At 35.0% G+C, this 22,054-nt stretch overlaps 1 non-coding gene across 1 annotated transcript; it reads right to left on the bottom strand.

Annotated features, from left to right (window-relative positions):
• Positions 1-21,592: 21,592 nt before the first annotated feature.
• On the bottom strand, positions 21,593-21,665 carry LOC114677890 (small nucleolar RNA SNORD65). The gene has a single exon (XR_003729316.1). It is a non-coding gene; the product is annotated as a small nucleolar RNA SNORD65 (small nucleolar RNA).
• Between the last annotated feature and the right edge of the window lie 389 nt (positions 21,666-22,054).

The raw sequence follows: 22,054 nt of genomic DNA, 5'->3' as shown, positions 1-22,054 counted from the left end.
TTGAGTAGTCAGAATGTCCTCTAACTCAGTGATGACTAGCAGAAATATAAGTCAATGTAACGAGTTGTACACATATCTTAGAGGAGAACATTCCAAGAGAGGAAAAAGTAAATTCAAAAGACCTGAGATAGGGATATACTTCACATATTTAAAGAGTAAGGAGGTTAAAGCAGATGGCACATAGTGACCTAAGCAAAAGTAGAAGGACATCAGGTGAGAAACATCAGGTTCTACTGCAGGTGACATCTTACAGGCTCTGTGAGCAATGGGGTTTAATGTCAAGTGTATTGTGAGTTCAAAAAGAGTTATGAGCAAGGTTTGATATGGTCTGCTTTATGATTTTGAAAGATCTTTAGTTTTGTGGAAAATAGGCTTTTCCAAAAGAGGAATTAGTTACAATGTGTTTGCCAGAGTTCGGTTGGCTGAATGTAAATGGTAAAGGTGAAGGTGATGAGAAACAGCCGAATTCCATATGTATTATGTTGGTACACCTGAATCAAAGTGCAAATTCATTGGATAAGGACATGAATAAGGTAAATAAGCGATAACTTCACATGTTTTGACTGGAGTAACTAGAAGTCTTGATAAGTATTATTCTTGTTCCCTGATTGGTGTCATGTTGATCTCCCAAAGAAAGAATGCTATGAACGTAGAGCTGAAGATAAGATTTATTTAGCTTAATAAATGACAAAAATGTTTACTTTAACTTCTCACTAAAAGTTTTCACTCTAGAAAGGAATTATCTTATTAAACTTCTGTGGTGAATTATGTAATAAGTCTGAATTCAAAATCTCGGCAGTTTTTAGTACTGTAAATTATTTAAAGAGACATCCAGATTCCAATTGTTTTATGTTGGAAGAGCTGAATCAAGATGCTAGTTAATTGGGTAAGAATATGGATAGTATTCATATTTATGCATCCAATATTTTATAATACATTAAGCCCAATATTTTTATATTTGATTTTATTTCCAAGAAATTGAATGTAACATTTATATTTTAACTTAGATTTTAAAGATCTTAAAAGAAGAAAAGAATTGTGTAAATGAAAGATACAGATGTTTACTGATAGACCTGTTAAACATGTAATTTTTAAGTCTAGCGTTTCTGTGACATTTGCCACAATACTGATTATCTGATATATTTATTAAAACTACCATCATATCCTATTCAATATATCCTACTGTCAAAGATGAAGTTTATTAAATTAAAGATAATTGTAAACTATTCTCAATCTAGTTGCCAAAAAAACAGAAATAAAATTTAAAAAAATTAAAGGTAAAGAAAATATTATAGTGAAGCAAATTTTGAAGAACAAAGCTGAAGGACTTACATTGCTAGACTTAAAAGTCTGATTCCAAAGTTACATGAAATGGCCGGGCATGGTGGATCTCACCTGTAATCCTACCACTTTGGGAGGTCGAGAGGGGTGGATTGCCTGAGCTCAGGAGTTCGAGACCAGCCTGGCCAACATGGTGAAACCCTGTCACTACTGAAATACAAAAAATCAGCCAGATGTGGTGGCAGGTGCCTGTAATCCCAGCTACTCAGGAGGCTGAGGCATGAGAATTGCTCAAAACCAGGAGGAGAGGTTGAAGTGAGCCGAGATCCTGCCACTGCACTCCAGCCTGGGCAACAAAGCAAAACTCTGTTTCAAAAGAGAAAAAAAAAAAAAAAAAAAAGTCACGTGAATTTAGACAGTAAGACTGGCACAAGAAAAGATAAAGGACCAGAGTGTGGAGGGAAGGGTGGGTTGGCATTAGAGACAGAGAGCCTTGAAACAGATCCAAAATATACCATGGCTGGGTGTGGTGGTTCACGCCTGTAATCCCAGCACTTTGAGAGGCCAAGGCAGGTGGATTGCGAGGTCAGGAGTTCAAGTGCAGCCTTACCAACACAGTGAAACCCTGTCTTTACTAAAAATACAAAAATTAGCTGGGTATGGTGGTGCATGCCTGCAGTCTCAGCTACTCGGGAGGCTGAGGCAGGAGAAACACCTGAATCTGGGACGCAGAGGTTATAGTGAGACAAAACCACATCATTGCACTCCAGCTGGGTGGCAGAGTGAGACTCTGTCTTAAAAAACAAACAAACAAACAGGCTGGGCGCGGTGGCTCACGCCTGTAATCCTAGCACTTTGGGAGGCTGAGGCAGGTGAATCACGAGGTCAGGAGATCGAGACCATCCTGGCTAACACGGTGAAACCCTGTCTCTACTAAAAATATAACAAATTAGCCGGGCGTGGTGGCGGGTGCCTGTAGTCCCAGCTACTGGGGAGGCTGAGGCAGAAGAATGGTGTGAACCCAGGAGGCAGAGCTTGCAGTGAGCCAAGATCGTGCCACTGCACTCCAGCCTGGGCGACAGAGTGAGACTCTGCCTCAAAAAAATAAAAATAAAATAAACAAAAATATATTATATGTATATATATGTGTGTGTGTGTGTATATCTATATATAATATATATAGTCCTAAGTCATATATAACTATATATATACACCATTACCTAATCATTATCTACTTTAAGATTTCTGTGATACATTCCTAGAAAGGTAGTCTGTCAATAAATGTTGTGTTAACTGTCTATCTATGTGGAAGATAATGAGTCTTAGAAATTAGTTGCAAAATAAAAAAAATAAAATCTTGAAGCTTTTAGAAGAAATATAGAACAGTTTTCTGACTTTTTAAATAAATGGGGCCCAAAAAGCCTTTACTATAAAGGAAATAATTTATAATATAGACATCATTAAAATTAAAATTATGAATATATATTTAGCAAAGACAAAATTAAACTGAAGCACAAAAAGTGAAAATATTTGCAATAAACATACTCTCTTTGTCAGTTTGGGTTATTATAACAAATTACTGTAAACTGGATCACTTAAAAAACAACACACACATTTCCCTCCGTCTCGAAGCAGAGAAGTTCCAAGAAACTAGTGTGTTCAGTGTCTGACCGAGGCCCACTTTTTGGTTTATAAATGGCACCTTATCACTGTGTCTTCACACAGTAGATGAGACAAATGAACTCTCTATGGTCTGTTTAATAAGGGCACTAATCCTATATGTGGGGGATCTACCCTCATGAATTAATCACCTCCCAAACACAACACCTCCTAATACTATCACCTTGGCAGTTAGGATTTCAACATAAAAATTTTGGGGGGACACAAACATTCAGACTATAGCACATATTTTACAAATTTGTTTTAAAGTTCCTACAGATGAATAAGAAAAATCAAGACAACACCGTACCAAAATAGGCAAATTATTTAAATGAGCACTTCACAATGAAAAACAGAAGAATGCTCAAGTGATCTCTAAGCAATTTAAAGGTAACTATTTTAGTTGATATCAATAAAATATAAATTAAATCACAGTGTGATACTACTACACAGACTACCCATAGTTGATAAAAAGAATAAAAGAGAATATGTATGATTAGTCAAAATATGGAATAATCAGAACTCTCATACATTGATAGTGGTAGTATAATTTGATATGCTCCCAATTTGGAACATTGTTCTTATCTACTGAAGGTGAGCATACAGAAGCCTATGATTGCAATTCTATGACTAGCAGTAAACACTATAGATCTGAGTACCTATGAATGCCACATAATACATTTAAGAATTTAATAATATTTATAACACCATGGTACCACACTGGAAACAACCTAAATATCTATCAGAAATACACAGTAAAATATTTTTCTGTAATAAGAGTAAATTACTATGTTACTTGAAATAAAACAGATAAATCATGGGAACAAAATATTAATTTAGAAATAAGAAGACAAAATGAACCTGTATTCTTAGATTCAGGATCATGGTCACTTTTCAGGGAAGGCAGTTTCTGGAAGCTCTTTCTTGGGGTTAAGAATGCTCAAAATTTTAATTTGAAGTTCTGGTTACTCTGAGATACATGTTCACTTTGTGAACATGCAGCAGGCTGTGGAATCACAATCAATCTTCTTTTCTGGATGTATGTTATACTTACCATCTCCAGGCATTACTACCATGGTTGGCTGTCTCTCCTGCAAACAAATTTGCCTTTTCTGTCCTTCCAGTGCAATAAATACAATCATGCTCAGGGCCGTTGCACTTGCTGCTCCCTCTAACTGAAATATTTTTGTTTCCTAAAGGCAAAACTGCCTACTTCATCCAATTATCTTTTCAAACGTCACCTTCTGAGTAAGGCCTTCTTTGACCTCAATAAAGTAGTATCAAAGTACTATTTATCTTTTACCTTGCTTCATTTGTTTTCCAGTATTTATATCTACCTGATACATTTATATTTTTATTTGTTTACTGTCTCTTGTATATCTATTGGAGTGGAAAGATATGGAGCCTGAGGCTTTTATGTTTCATTCACTGCTGAATACATATTGTCTTGCAGATTGATGATCATGTAAGTCTATCATATGCATTTAAGCAATAAATATATTGACTGGATGAATGAGTATAAAATACTTTACAGAGAATTAACAATATATTATTCATGGAGTTTGTAAGGGTCAGAAAACAGATGGTCATTTACTATGTGTGCACATGTTTGTGCATTTATGGGTGTGGGTACATATGTTTATGTCTCTGTATCTGTTGACTTGCCTGCCTGTCTATATATTTACCTATCTACTTATCTACTTATTTACCAACTTATTTATGTGATTGTTGCTGTTATTGTTTGCTGTGCATGGAGATATGCTTTTAAACGTTTCTAGAGATGAATGCTTTCTACCTTGTAGGCAAAGTCAAAACCTACTTGAGAAAAGAAGAGATGAGAGAAAGAGGGAGGCAGGGAAGGAATACAAGAAGGCAGGCAGGAAAAAAAATAGAAAACATTTTTCTTTGAAATTTCTATACCCTTCAAATCTAAAAGAAATTGGTTTACTCATACAATACATTTGACTTTCTATTGGTGTAACTGGTCACACACATGTTACACACATACATACACACACGCTCACATACATCCTATATAGTCACAATACTTAAAGGAAATTTTAAAGTTATATACTTATTACTAGTATCTTCTACTCAGATCAATAGTGATGCTACTTGGGGGATGTACACATGAGTTTATAGCTTCATGTTCTTGGAGAGGATTTTTTATTTAAAGCTTTAAGATTATTTTCTTCCTTTCAAGGTGGCAAGATGTGAGAAGACTCTGAAATATTCAGATAACTAAAGAAAATAAGCACTTTTTATGAAAATGTTAATATTCAATTATTCTAACTTTCCTCATAATTTCAGAATTACTATTTTAAAGTGCAAATAATATTATGTCATTCCCCTAATGCCATGTAGTCTTTATTTTTCTAAATTGATAAGAGTCTGCCTGTAATTTCACTTGAGAACATTTTATTTTGATTATTTTGGTTGCCCATTTTTATCATCTGTATATCTCTTATCGTATATTATTGCATTATATAAGATTATTTAAAATTTTATAATATAATACACTGTAATGTATTATAATATAACTCCATTTATATTTTACCTATTCTCTAGAGGTTTAGATGTTTAGAAAACATTTGTTAAAATAAGGATGGTATATTTGCAAACATTAATTTGTACTGTATCATGGTCAAATTTCCTGTGAGGTCAATTATTTGGATTTTAAATACTTCAACTTGTACTAAGTTCATCTGTTTAACTGTTGAACTGACCATGTCTTATATATACTAATACAGTATTTCATCTTTTCTACTTTTTGCTCATTTATTTCAATTAAACCATTAGAGCATCATTAATCATGGCAGTTTCATTAAATCTGATGACCCATACATCATAGTAATATTAAGGGATGCTAATAGATGAATATGTTTCCTCATAGTTAAAGAGAAAAAATAGATTGGAAGCCGTAGCCAATAGCTACATGTCAGTATCTTAATGATAGTGTAAAACCAAATAGGTCCTTTCTATTGAAGTGCTTAGACATTGGTTAAAGTGGCTACTAAAATTGAAATAAATAAACATCCTTGTTAGTAATTGCTGCAAAAAGAATTTGTTTAGTAGGGTAGCAGGAGAATAAATAAGGAAATTACTTTTTTCCTGACATTGTGAGAAATATTGTTTAAAACCTGAATGAGTTTTGCTGTTACTAGTCATTGTTATATAAAATAGGTGTTCTTATGAACTTAATTTTTACAAAATAATGTTAACTTTACCAACTTGTAATGAAAAATATATTTAATATGTAAATTGGAAATCAAATGAAGTATTTATTTTTTAACAAAATACAGGAGGAAAAACATTGTTTTATTTTTAAAACTCAAATATGAAACTGCAGTCTGCTCTGTGGACATAAAGCAACTGTTGGAAATAAAACATATTTTAAAAACTAAGGTGCTTCAGAAAATGGGATTATATTATTATTACAAAAATTATTTTTTATATTAATGGTGTTTTAATATTTTGCTTTTTGTTTAAGACATGTTATGAAGTTTCTAAGATTATTAGTAAAATACATAGAAAACATCTATCACCACACTATAAGTTGTCTTTAAATTAAGTAGGAATTTCTATATATGGCTATGAAACTTATTTTCTTAAAAGTGGATATATGGTGAAATAAATAAGAAATACATTTTTCTGCTAAAAATATTATATTCAGAAAACAATTACACTTAATCAAGATTCCAAGCCCCAGTACTAAGATACGATATGGCTGTGCCAAATAATTCATTTCCATCTGTTTTTCAAAATCATTAGTTATTAATTATTTCTAAAGTAAAGCAATTTCCCTAGATTTTAAATAAATTTACTAGTAAATATCCTTTAAATTGCTTAACATTATATAGTCCATTTTTGACCACAGTCGTCATTTACTTCCAGTTCATTTTGTAACACCAGACAGTAACAATTATCAGAAATTTTGGGTACTAGTTTAATAAAGAAAAGATTCTGTAGAATTTTCAAAGATCTTACTTTCATGAGTAAGACACTTTCTTAAAGGTATATTTTATCTAAGCTATATGTACATATAGACACTTTTATTTGACTCTTTTTTTTAGATAGCATTAAGGAATGGTTTCTGTGAAAATAGCAAGAATTTTCTTCTGAGTTTAGGCTTTCATCAATTTATAGGAGGGGTTCATTCCCAAAATTGATATACTGCTAATGTATACCTGAAATCCTAGAGATGACAAAGTGTCTATTACAACACCAAAATGGTATTCAAAGCAGAATCTTACTTGACTGATGTAATAGTCAATGTTCACGCTCCTGATAAAGACATACCCGAGACTGGGTAATTTTTAAAGAAAAAGAGGTTTAATGGACTCACAGTTCCACACGGCTGGGCAGGCCTCACAATCATGGTGGAAGGGAAATGAAGAACAAAGGCACATTTTACTTGGCAGCAGACAAAGAGACATGAGCAAGCTTGTGTAGGAAAATTACCCTTTATAAAATCATCAGTTCTCATAAGACTTATTCACTATCAGAAAAACAGTACGATGACCCCATGATTCAATTATCTAGCACTGGGTCCCGCCCACAACACTTGGGAATTATGGGCGCTACAGTTCGAGATGAAATTTGAGTGGGGACACAGCCAAACCACATCAACTAATAATAAGCCTGAATTTATGCCTTGCCTGCTAGGAAAGTCAGAATTCAATTCAGTGCTTAAATGCAATAACAAATTCAGGCAGATATGCTGCACATCTAAATCTTCTCCTTTTTCATTACATTTGAATATCTATATTTTCTTTTAATTACAGTCTTCCTATTTCAATAATTTTTAATATTGAAAGATACCTAAACTTGAAAATTGGCAAGATAGCCACTTCATAATAATCTAGAGTGCTAACTTTTTAATAAGAGCATTATTTTACTTCCAATTGTAAAAGTATCCAGGTTCCTTTAGTCTCTCCTTGTCAAATAACAATAAGCAATATTTTGACCTATTGGGTCCTCTATGTTGATTTAGTTAGAGACTAATAATTCTGCATAGTTTAATAAAACAAATAAATCATTAATATTCCAAAAGGCTAATGGAGTCTCTGGCTTCTATCCCATGATATAGAGAGCTATACACAGTGTCTTTCCTGCCAACAACAACAACTTTACTAACTTCAAATGTATGCCTTTTTCAAATGCATTGAAACACTGTATTCATAAAGCAAGTAATGGCCCCAAAATCTAAGGAGAGACACTATGTTTGAGGAGAAAGGAGGCATGAGCATGTACTTCCTTGGAAAGATTCAACTAGATACTGATAGGATTAGTTTAGCTAGAATAGCTCAAAAATTGGTGAAGGCTGAGTGTAGTCTAGAAGAACAACGTGAACCATTGTTCAGGCTTTTCCTGCAGAAACCCCACCAGACATGCACAGGAAGTATCTTAAAGACCCTTAAATGTCCATAATGGTGCAGAAATTAGTAGGGAAACAGCAGTTATGCAATAGGGGCAAGAAACACTGCCCCAATTTTTCTCTACCCTGTTCACTATGAAACAAAAACTTTAATTTCCAATGGTTCATGCAGTAGCACTACTGACCTTAAGACATTGTTAAGCACCTATTGTAACTAGTAGAAGGAATCAGGAAGGGGCTAAAAATCTATTATTGGAAGAGGAGCAGTATTACACACTCAACCCATAGCTACAACCAGGAAAGGGGCAGAGAAGGCCATACCACCAAGACACAGGTACATGGCACAGGTCTCAAACTGAGCCAGAAAAAACAATCAAACATATCTACCTCCTACTTCTCCAACATCTTCCACTACCAAACTAAGAGGTTTCAAATAAATAACAACAAAAATTGCTGAGAGAGAAATAAGAGAGGAACAAGAGTATGCAAGGACTGAATCAGAGGCACAAACGAAAAACATATAACTCAAAATCCAACATAAATTGATCTGGTAAGCTTTATTCCACCTTAGGCAAAAAGTAACTTTACAGGAATTTGAAAATGTTGCTGCATTTTGGGTAAATAGCAACAATAAATTTTAAATTGAGAGCAACTCTTAACCAGATTTACATTAACCCCCACATCAAAATTCTAAACAAAGAAAAAAGTGTCCTCATTTCCAGGCATAAAACCTATTTACTACAGTCACTACTCTTCTACATAGTATACCTGGATCTAAACAAAATATTGAAGCATGTGAAAGACCCCCCCCAAAAAAAAAAAAAAATCACCACAATCCCAGCAGATTAAAAAAATCATCAGAATAGATTCAGATATAACACAAAAGTTGATATTATGTAACAGAAAATGTAAAACAAATATGGTTGGTATATTAAAAGTTCTCACAGAAAATATATACAGCATTCGATATCTGATAGGCAACTTCAGCAGAGATATAGGCAGTATAAGAAAAAAATCAAAAATATTATAAATAAAAAAACAGTAAAGAGATGAAAAATGTCTTTGGTAGGATTATCAGTAGAATAGATACAACCATGGAAAGAATAAGTGAATTTGAAAATAGACTAATAGCCGGGTGCGGTGGCTCACGCCTGTAATCCCAGCACTTTGGGAGGCCGAGGCGGGCGGATCACGATGTCGGGAGATCGAGACCATCCTGGCTAACACGGTGAAACCCCGTCTCTACTAAAAATACAAAAAATTAGCTGGGTGTGGTGGTGCGCGCCTATAGTCCCAGCTACTCGGAGGCTGAGGCAGGAGAATGGCGTGAACCTGGGAGGCAGAGCTTGCAGTGAGCCGAGATGGTGCCACTGCACTCCAGCCTGGGCGACAAAGTGAGACTCCGTTTCAAAAAAAAAAAAAAGAAAAAAAGAAAATAGACTAATAGAAATTACCCAAAATGAAACATAAAGAGTAAAAAAGAGAAAATTTATAAAAGAATAAACATCCAAGGGCTATGAAACAATATCAAACCACCAATTGTGAGTGCAGTAGAAATCTCAGATGGATAAAGAAAGTTATTACACTACTGAAAGACAACAAACCAGAGATCCATGAAACTAGAACAATAAACATGATATATACCTCCCTCAACCCCCCAAAAAGGAAACGCACATGCACATAGACACACACAAATTTACCTAAGTATATTACACATCATATTTCTACTGCTGAAAATCAACAACAGGAGAAAATCTTGAAAACAGGCAGAGAAAGAAGACACAATACCATCCTATAACAAAGATCATAATTACAGTAGTCTTAGGAAAAACCATGCAAGCAAGAAGTCAATGTAATGATATCATTAAAGTGCTGAAAGAAAAAGAGTCAGCTCACATTACTATAACCAGCAAAGTGTTCTTCAAAAGAAGTAGAAATTAAGTTTTCCTTAGACAAAAGCAGATTCATATGTTGCCAAACATAGTCTATAAAAATATTACAGGAAGTTATTCAGAAAGAAGGAATATTGTATGTCAAGAGTTTGGAAATAGAATAGATGAAGGTAAAACACTTTTTTCTTATTTTGAATTGCTCTAATGATAACGATCTTTTTAAAGCAAAAACGTAGCAATGTTTTGTGTGCTTATATCATCTGCATAAGTGAAAAGTATGAAAATAACAGCATAAAAATAGGAGAAAAGTACTGGGAATTTTATGTAATAAGGTCATTACACTGCAAATAAAGTGATTTAATATTATTTCAAAGTAGACTCATCTAAAATTCATACACTCAGCTCTAGGGAAAGCATTTTAAAAGTCAAAATAATTATTACAGAAAATAAATAAAAGAGATACAACTTAATAATAAAATATTCTTTAATCCAGAGAAGTCAGGAAAAAAATCAATAAAAGAAACGAACAAATAGAAAATAGCAAAGATGATATATTTTAATCCACTATATTAGTAACCTCTTTAAATGTGAATGGTACAAAAGACTAATGGAACTCATTATTTAATCCTATATGGCAGATTACCTCTAATATTATATTTACCATTAATCCCAGATAATGAAATATTGATTTAAGTTAGTTCAAGATTCCTTGACCTGAAGTGAGGTAGGTCCAACCTTAATCTGAGAGTGTGAATAATGACTGAGCAAAATTACTGCTGTTAACCTCAGTTCCCTTGACTGAGTCCTTACTAATCAGATATCACAGAATATCTGTTGGAAGGAGCTTCCCATGACAAAAACAAAAGTCAAAATCCTCTACTTTTTCTCTATCTTCTTGCCTAGAATATCAATGTGTGGTATACTGCTGGATTAGATGAGCCACGTTATTTGATTTGTGTTATTTTTCTGGGAAAGCACCTAAAGTTAGGTCCTTACTGAGTTGCCCCTTTATAGAAGGCACATGGTAGGAGATTTACACCAGCTTTGTCATAAGCCTTAGTGGAGAGCTGCTGGTTGGCTAATATGATGAAAATAATAACAGACTAGATTTTAGAAAAAAAAATACTTATTCTTTTGGATATTATGCTAAGTATATTTTATACCCAATTTCTTCAGATTTCTACAACCTTCTGACTGTGCAAGTGAGAAGACTGAAGGTCAGAGAAGTTATATAACTTCCCTGAGGAAACACAAATAGTATATTAGAAGCTTCCTCCCTCCAGCCCTTTCCATCATATTTGCTTCTTGAATTAACAATTGCTGGTTAATATAATAATGACATTTCAAAAAATAATATTTGGGTTAGAATGATGGAAAGAGAATACAGGAAGTCTGTTTTGTTTTAGGTTTTAAACATATGTATGTATCTAAGCAAATTTGTCTTTATTGGCTCATTGACTCACTCTATGAGAGTGCCAAGTCTGGAAAAAAAATCCTATAGCATTTAAGTGATGTTGCCTGAGTTGTCTATTATGTTCATTTTATTTGGGACTTCAGCTTGTTTTGGGATTGCTGATGGAAAATTTGTGGAATTCAAATCGTTTAATTACTTTCTCTCAGCTGCTACATTGCAAAGATTCGATTTTCATTAAAAACTATTATTCTATTTTTCTGAGAGGTTTAGAATCCTAAAGGACAGTGATACTTTGTGTAGTTAAAAAAAATCAAGCAATTTGCATTCAGGCAAAAGTTTGACTTTCAGCTCTGCCACTTACTACCTTTTTAACTTTAGGATTATTAAATAACCTCTGTTGAAGAATGGCATCTGTGCCATTTTAATAATTTACAACCTATTTTAATTCTCCTTATCCCTCCAAAGTAGTTAAACCAAAGTAAGTAATTTTAACATTGGACACTTAAAAAGTGGAAAATACCTATTAATCAAGATAATAGACTCAAAGGGAAAAAAATAGAAACGATCAGAATATCCAGACATTTTTTTTCTTATTCTACTGCCTTAATCCAGGTCAGACAACTCCTATAGGAGTGTGTAAATTTACATCCCTTTGGGAAGGATAGTTATCAAAATAGTTGTAGTTGAAGATTTCTTCTAGATTTAATTCAGCAGCTAGGATTTGTATCATTTAATTCATGAAAAGTATTTATATCAAAATTATTTAAATTTATATACAGAATTACCTATGTGCAACTGAAACTGTCTTCATGATTTTCCAAATCCTATGATCGGATACTCACAAATATAACTTCATGTTATGTTTCTAGGTCCGAATTCTGTGCTCGGGATTCAAGACGACTGAGTAAATGCATCTGAGGCATGTGTCTCCCATGGAGAAGAACCAAATCTGAGTAGACATTCACCCTTTAAAGGGATCGTCAGAAAGAACACTGGATCAACAGAGTGGGATACACTGAGGGTGAAGGAAGAGGAAGCAGGGCTGCCTGCTCGGGGTTGCTGGCAGCCAAAAGCTGCCCCTGGACCCAGAGAAGGGGCAAGTGCCCCTTTCATAGAGCGAAGAAGAGACCCCCGGAGCTCCATATTTCTGCCAGTGACCTTTATAATCCTAAATGCAAGAGACCTCCCAGATCCTCACAGGCCTCTAGACTGGCATAGGGAGCTACCTAGAGATTGCACAGAGGTTCTGTTCAAACTCTCATGGAGTACCACAGGCTTCCAAGTGCTGGGTAGCTGCAGCATAGAGCCATTCCTGGACCCCATGCCTGAAGGCTCTGCCTCCTGCCTTGAGGTCGCTGCTGCTGCTACCAGCTGCTGGGTTAGGGAGAGGAGAGGCTGGGTGCGCTCACATGCCCTAAGTACAAGTACCACAAGCCACTACTGCATGCTGCTGTGGGAGCAAGGCACGTTCAGACCATGCGCCTCACACTGTCTGAAATACCCCAAAGCTGCCTGCATCGTCATTCCCAGGTGGACAGCCCTGCCCTTCCTGCTAGCAGCACTGCAACACAGTGGCTGTTGTCCCGCCTGAGTGTTCGATTTTTGTCCTGAGACCAGCCCGCCATCCTCATCACAACAAGCACTTGAGTCAAGGACAGTTTCTCAGGCCTGGTCCTATCCTCCTGAGAGACAGGGCTAACTGGATTTCCTAGGCCGACTAAGGATCCCTAAGCGGAGCTGGGAAGGTGACCTCATCCACCTTTGAACCCGGGCTTGCAACTTAGCTCACACCTGACCAATCAGGTAGTAAAGAGAGCTCACTAAAATGCTAATTCAGCTAAAAGAGGAGGTAAAGAAATAGCCAATCATCTATTGCTTGAGGGGGGGGCGGGGGGGGGGACAATGATGGGGATATAAACCCAGGAATTTGAGCTGGCAATGGCTACCCTCTTTGGGTCCACCCACCAGATCTGGCAGGGTGTCCCTGTGCTCCTCATCCAGCGAGGTGCCCATTGCCACTCCAGATTGGGCTAAAGGCTCCCATTGTTCCTGCATGGCTAAGTGCCTGGGTTCATCCTAATGGAGCTGAACACTAGTCGCTGGGTTCCACGGTTCTCTTCCGTTTCCCAGGCTTCTAATAGAGCTATAATACTCACTGAATAGCCCAAGATTCCATTCCTTGGAATCCTTGAGGCCAAGAACCCCAGGTCAGAGAATGAGAGACTTGCCACCATCTTGGAAGCAGCCGCCACCATCTTGGAAGCCTCCGCCACCGTCTTGGGAGCTCTGGGAGCTAGGACCCCCTGAATACTCCCAGGACTTGAGCATGCCATCTGGGACATAGGAATGAGATTTGTGATCTGATCTTGAGTGCAAAAAGAGCACCTATGCTGCAGCATGGGAGCTGGGTGCCCCTTCTTTGTAGGACTGGACCAGGAAGTCTATTCCCTGAGAGCTGGACAGGGAGTCCTTCATCCTAGAATGGCATCACAATCAGAATGCAGACTGCTTTGGAGTGGGCTAACTCTTCTGGCCTGCTGCCAGTGGCAGATGCCAAAGGAAACCCTGTAGTTTGGGAGTGTGGGAGGTGGGTGGGTCCCACGGCCCTCTGCTGGGCTGTGATTCCTGACCTGCCCTTCTCCCCTCCATGAAGGTCCTTTGGTGTGAGAGAAGCACCTCTGCCTCTTCCTGAAAAGCTACCCCAGTGCCCTGAGAGTTACTTGCTATCTCCTGTGAAGGTGAGCGTTCATACCTGCCATTGGAAAACCTAGATACAGGATGGTTCAACTTGGCCCCACTTGGCTGTGCTCACTCGACCCACTTCAGAGGTACAACATGGGAAAGAAAACCCTGGATTCTATGGCCATTCCCATCACCTGGGAAATTCAAGTACTTTCGGTTTTTACAGATCACGCATAAATCTCACTGCTACCTTCTCAGCTGTCTCCGGCAAGCACCACTTACTGGCTGGGAAGTTGACCTACACAACCCAATACAATATCTGTTTTCAGAAGTGCACAGAGATGGGAAATGAGATAAGCTTCCTAAGAAATCCACCTCACTATCTCTGCAGGAGGCAGTGACTGTGCTCACTCACCCAGTACACCACAGCTACAACTTACAAACAACCAGCATTTGAGAAAACCACCACACTAAAACTATCTATAACCAAGGAATTCATAGAACCTCGGTTCCCTGGAAGCACTCAGAACTAAAGCCAAAGACCCTACCAAACATACACTAGAGTCACAACCTCAAAGTAGAAGCAATCCCTTTCAAAAAAAAAAGCAAATTCAAAAATAAGTAGTGGTATCTTCTCCAGATGAAAATGAATCAGTATAATAACTCTGACAACATGAAAAGTAGAGTGTTTTGATTTCCTCAGAGGATCACACTAGCTTTTTATCAACAGATCCTAAACGAAATGAAAATTATAAAATGGCAGATTAAGAATTTGAAATGTGAATGGTAGGGAAATTCAGTGAGATCAAAGAGAAAGTTGTAAAGCAGCACAAATACATCAAAAAAACAATTGAAAATATGAATGAAAAACTTACTAGAGAGATCTTTAAAAAATAAACTGAATTTCTGGAAATAATATATATATTGAAAGAATTACAAAATATAGCTAAAAGCTTTATCTATAGGCTAGGCAAAGCCAAAGAAAGAATTTCAGAACATGAAGAGAGGTCTTTCAAATTAACCCAGTCAGATAAAAATAAAGAAAAAAAATAAATGAGCAAAGCCTTTGAGAAATATGGGATTTATGTAAAGCAACCAAACTTATGAGTAAGAGTTGTTTCTGATGCACAAAAAAAGTAAATAGTTTGGAAAGCATATCTGAGGAAATAATTCAGAACAATTTCTCTGGTTTTGCTAGAGATTTAGACATTCAGGTGTAAAAAGCCAAGAGAAAAATAATTTGTAAGATAAACTTCGCTAAGGCATATAGTCCTCAGACTCTCCAAAGTTAATATGAAGAAAAGTATCCTAAAATAAACAAAAGAGAAGCATTTAATCACTTATCAAGGAAATCCCATTAGACTAACAGTAAACTTCACAGCAAATACCTTACAGGCCAAAAGAGACTGGGGTCCTATTTTCAGTCTTCCTAAAGAAAAATTTGTCAGCCAACGATTTTGTGTCCTGCTAAACTTAGTGCCATAAATGAAGGGGAACTAAAGTCTTTCCCATACAAGCAAAGGCTAAGGGAATTCCACACCATTAGACAATTCCTATAAAAAAAAAAAAATTTCAAAGGAGTTTTAAACATGGAAAAGAAATGGCAATAGCTGCCATCATAAAAACACATGAAAGTAGAAAACTCACAGATCTTATAAAGCAGTTACACAATTGGAACTACACAGCATCTAGGTAACAGTTAATATTATGACAGTTAGAAAACCTCAGATAACAATATTAATCTTGAACATAAATGGATTAAATTTCCACTTAGCAGAAATACACTGGTGTAATAGATAAAATACAAGATTTAACCATATGTTGCTTATAACAAACCCACGTAACTAGTAAAGACATTTGCAGACTAAAAGAGATTGAAAAAAGATATTCCAAGCAAACAGAAACCAGAAGCAAATGGGAGCATACACACACACACACACACACACACACATACACACACACACACACACACACACACATACACACACAGAAAAATATATGCCCTCTTTCATTATATATAGATGCCCTCTACACCAGGGCACTCAGATTCAAAAAATAAATATTACAAATATTACAATAGACAGTTATATAATAATAGTGGTAAACTTCAACCCTCCACTGACAACACTACATGGGTACATGGGTCATAGAGGCAGAAAGTCAACAAAGAATCTCTGAACTCAAATAAAACTCTAGATGAAATGAACATAACAGATATTTACGGAACAGTCTATATAACAACCACATAAGATACATTATTCTCATCTGCACATAAGATATTTTCCAAAATAGGTCAAATCCTAGGCCACAAAACAAGTCTAAACTAATTTTAAAAGACCAGAATCATATAAAGTATCTACTCAGGTCCCAGTGGAGTTAAACTAGAGATCAATACCAAGAAAAACTTTGAGAACTATACACATAAATGATAATTAAACAACTTAGTCCTTAATGATTTTTAGGTAAAAGATACAATTAAGAAGTAAATTAAAAAACAATTTAAATTAAAGAAAATGAAGACACACCCTATGAAAACCATTAGAATACAGCAAAAGCAATTCTAATGAGGGAAGGTTATAATGTTAAATGCCTACATCAAAAATATAGAAAGGTCTCAAATTAACAGCCTAACATTATACCTCAACGAACTAGAAAACCACAATGAACCAAATATAAAGTTAGCAGAAGAAAAAATAAAATAATATTAGAGTAGAACTAAATGAAAGAGAGAACAAAAAACAAACAAAATGAAAGTTTGTTCTTTGAAGAAATCAACAAAACTGATACATCATTAGCTAGACTGACTAAGAAAAAGAGAGAGGTGAATCAAATAGCCACCATCAAAAATGATAAAGGTGACATTAAAATTGATACCACAGATATAAAAATATTGTCAGAGACTAGTATGAGCATCTCTATAAGCACAAACTCTAACGTGGAGAAAACTGACAAATTCCTGGATGCATACGAACTCCCAATATTGAACTAGAAAAAATATAAATTCTGAACAGACCAATAATGATTCATAAGATTGAATCAGTACCAAAACCTCTCCCATCAACAACAAAAAAAGCCCAGTACCAGATGAATTCACAGCTGAATTCTACCAGATGTACAAAGAAGAATTGGTACTAATCCTACTGAAAATGTTCCCCAAAATCAAAGAGAAGGTAATTCTTCCTCACTCATTCTAGGAAGCCAATATTACCTTGATACCAAAACCATGCAAAAACAAACCAAAAAAGAAAAAGAAAACCACAGGCCAACATCCATGGTAAACATAGATGCAAAAACCTCAACAAAATACTAGCAAACTAAATTTAACAACACATCAAAAAGGTAATAATACATCACAACCAAGTGCATTTTATTAGTGATACATGATTATTTAAGCATACATAAATCAATAAATGTGCTATGTCACATAAATAGAATGAAGGAAAAACTACATGATCATCTGAATAGATGCAAAAAGCATTTGATAAAATTTATCATCTTTTCATAATAAAAACTGTCAATAAACTAGGCATTGAAAGAATATACCTCAAAACGATAAAAGTCATGTACAAAAAACCCACAGCCAACGTCATACTGAATGAGGAAAATTTTAAAGCATTAGTGATGAGTACTGGCACAGACAATGATGACCAGTTTTACCACTCTTATTTAACGTAGTAATATAAATTCTATCTAGAGCCATCAGGCAAGATAAATAGATAAAAGACATCCAAACTGGAAAGGAGGAAATCAAGTTATCTCTATTCACTGATGATATAATCTTATACATAGAAAATACAAAGACCTCCTCCAAAAGACTCGTAGATTTGATAAGTGACTTCAGTAGAGTTTCAGGATACAAAATCAATGTATGAAAATCAATAGCAATATTGATACACCAATAACATTCAAGTTGAGGGCAAAACTAATAATCCAATCCAATTTATAATAGCTACAACAAATAAAATACCTAAAACACCTTTAACCAAGGAGTTAAAATATTTCTACAAGAAGATCTACAAAACACTGCTGACAGAAATCATAGATGGCACAAAGAATGTAGAAATATTCCTCACTAAGGGATTGGAAGAATCAATATCCTTAAGTTGGACATAATGCCTAAAGCTATCTTCAGATTCGACAAAATTCCTATCAAAATACTAACATCATTTTTCACAGGATTATCAAACATCTTAAAATTCATCCGGAAGCAAAAAGGAACCTGAAGAGACAAAGCAATCTTTAGCCAAAAAAACAAAGCTGAAGGCATCACAATCACTGGACTATACTGCATGCAAGTCTTTAGTAACCTAAACAGCATGGTAATGGTATAAAAATAGACATATAGATCAATGGAACACAACAGACACCCAAGAAATAAAGCCACATGCCTATAACCAAGAGATATTGGACAATGTTGACAAAAATATGTGGTGGGGAGAGGACATGCTATTCAATAAATGGTGCTGAAAAAACCAGATAGCCATATGCAGAAGAATAAAACTGGGCCCCTATATATCAACATATAGAAAAATTAACTCAAGATGAATAACAGAATTAAATATAAGACTTGAAACTATAAAAGTCTAAAAGAAAACTTAGACAAAACTCTTTTGGATGTTGACCTAAGGCAATAATTTATGACTAAGTCCTCAAAAGCAAACGCATCAAAACCAAAAATATACAAATAGGACTTAATTAAACTATGAAGTTTGCATACAACAAAAGAAGCTATTGACAGATTAAATAGACAACCTACAGAATGGAAAAAAAAAGAAGTATTTGTGAACTATGCATCTGGCAAAGGACTAATATCCAGATTCTTCAAGAAACTCAACTCAACAAGGAAAAAAACAACCCCACTAAAAAGTGAGTAAATAAAATGAACAGGTTTATTAAAAATAACAACAACAAGATATACAAATTACCAACACCTTATAAAAATGCTCAACATTGATAATTATGAGAGAAATATAAAGTAAAACCACAAAGAGAGACCACTTTATGCCAGTCAGAATACCTATTTTTAAAAAGTCAAAAACAACCATTGCTGGTAAGGATGCAGAGAAAGGGGAATGCTTATACTTTGTTGGTTGGAGTGAAAATGTGTATAATTCTATGGAATACAGTATGCAGATTTCTCAAGGAATTAACAGTAGAGCTACCATTTGATCAAACAATCTAGTTACTGGGTATCTACCTGATGATTGAAAAACTACCTATTGGGTATTACGCTAATTACCTGGGTGACAAAATTATCTGTACACCAAACCCCAGGTGACACACAATTTATCCATGCAACAAACCAGCACATGTACTCCTGAACCTAAAATCAAGGATGAAAAATAATTTCTACTAGCCACATTAAAAAATAATGATAAAAAGAAAACAAGAGAAATCATTATATCAAAAAGGCACCTGCACTCACATGTTTCTCAGCCCTATTCATAGTAGCAAAGTCACAGAATTAACTGTCTATCAAGAGATAATTGGATAAAGAAAATGTGGTATATGTAGCATGGAATACCATTCAGGCATTAAAAAAAAAAAAAGACAACAACGGTAAAATAATGTCTTTTGCAATGGCATAGATGGAACTGGAGGTCATTATCTTAAGTGAAATAACTAAGAAAGTCAAATAGTACACGTTCTCACTTATAGGTAGAAGGTAACTAATAAGTACACATGAACATACACAGTGGAATAATAAACTGGATTTTCCAAAAAGAGGGAGTGTGGTATGGGGGTAAAGGCTGAAAAATTATCTATTGGATACGATGTTCACTAATTGAGTGATGGGTACGTTAAATCCCAGACCTCACCACTGTGCCATATATCCATTGCATTTTATTCTTAGAGATTTAGAGAGTACAGGGCCTGGCGCGGTGGCTCATGCCTGCATCCTAGCACTTTGGAAGGCCGAAGCAGGCGGATCATCTGAGGTCAGGAGTTCGAGACTAGCCTGGCCAACATGGCAAAACTTTATCTCTACTAAAAATAATAAATAAATAAATAAATAAATAACACAATAGTAATAATAACTGGGCATAGCGGTATGTGTCTGTAATCACAGCTACTCAGGATGCTGAGGCAAGAGAATTGCTTGAATCTGGGAGGTGGAGGTTGCAGTGAGCCAAGATTGCGCCACTGCACTCCAGCCTGGGAGACAGAGCGGGATTTCGTCTCAAAAAAAAAAAAAAAAAAAAGAGAGAGAGAGAGATTTAGGTGGTACAAGTGCAGTTTTGTTACTTGTACTCCCTAAATCTCTAAAACTAAATAATAACAACAATTTAAACAGAAGTGTTCTATCTCACTCTTCGTCAGTCTCAATTGTCTCATGTGTAAGAATGGAGATGGTCATGTTTTCTTTCAGGAGTGTGTGAGAAAAAATATTATAGGAGAAATGATGCTTTTTACAGTCTTCTGACCTCTGAATATTTTGAATTATTATCCCTGGTGTGGTCTAAAAAATCTTCATGTCTTAAGTTCCAAATTTTTTCTAATATATATGAGGTTTCAATATCCCAGAATATTTTTAATAATAAATAAATGTATGTTACTGCAGTTTGTTTCTTCTTTAAATTCACACCTAAATTCTTGTGTTTTCTTTTTCTTTGAAAACGTGATGGAATACTATTTCTCTTTGAAAATATGGTAAAAATATAATGGACCTTTACAATGCATGTGCCCATGTTTGTCTTCTACTTCAAACAGTAAGTTGAATAAGAAAAACGTGGTTTTTAATACTCTACAGCAAATTTTACATTATGTTAAAAGGGATATCTAATTATTGATATATTATGTAATAATACAATGTATTTGTTATAGACATTGCTTGAAACCTTAAATAAGTGGTCTATGCTTACTTAAAATTCCAATAAATATAAGTCGATGCTCCCCTTAAGGGCATGTTGAGAGATTAGTATGACTTAGTTTATAACTATTTGTAAATTTGGGTTGAGAAAACAAATAGGCACTTATACAGGTATGATAGTATGACAGAACACTGAAAGTCTCATTCCAGTGTATTTTTGCTTCACAGGGAATGTATAATCACAAGTTGTATTCATATTCATTAACTAACATGAGTTTGCAGACCTCAGTATTTCTAGTCACATGATTTTGCATGGCTATATAATATGTAACTAAAATAATACAATGTAAAAGACCCAAGTTGTGTTAAGTGTGTCTATAAACACATAGCCATAAATATATGAATTATTTTATAATTGCACTGGAATTCTGTCATATATAGACATATACATATATATTTAATTTTGTTATTTTAATCTTCAGAAAACCGTAGGTTTGCCATTACACAATCTGCTGGTTATTACAGCTTTTTAATGTGAGTTCATCATTTGATCTCCAATATATTTTTGATAAACATCTGTGTGCAGAAGGCGTAATGGAACATAATCTGTGTTAAATTTTGATTATGAACTAAAATTTTATTATTTAACAAAAAGAGGATGTCATAATTTGGGTTATTGCAAAAACTATCTCTAAAAGAAGTATCTAGTTGCACATATTCTATTTGGGAGGTGATCTCAGAAATCATAGTGAGGGATCAGAAAAAGGAAAGGAGGACAAAAGACTATCTAGTAAAAACTGTTAACAAATTGATTATTTCTGAGGATGACTGAGGACTCTATGACACATATTCCAAATTGTCTCACAAAGGCATAAGGAAGATGGGACATTGATTCACCAGCTCTAGAACCTAACTAGCTGAAGGTTTCTGATGGATAA

Source organism: Macaca mulatta, chromosome 4 (genome assembly GCF_049350105.2).
Source record: "Macaca mulatta isolate MMU2019108-1 chromosome 4, T2T-MMU8v2.0, whole genome shotgun sequence".
Classification (NCBI taxonomy): domain Eukaryota; kingdom Metazoa; phylum Chordata; class Mammalia; order Primates; family Cercopithecidae; genus Macaca; species Macaca mulatta.
Note: the sequence above shows the minus strand (reverse complement) of the source record. Positions and strands in the feature narration are given on the sequence as shown.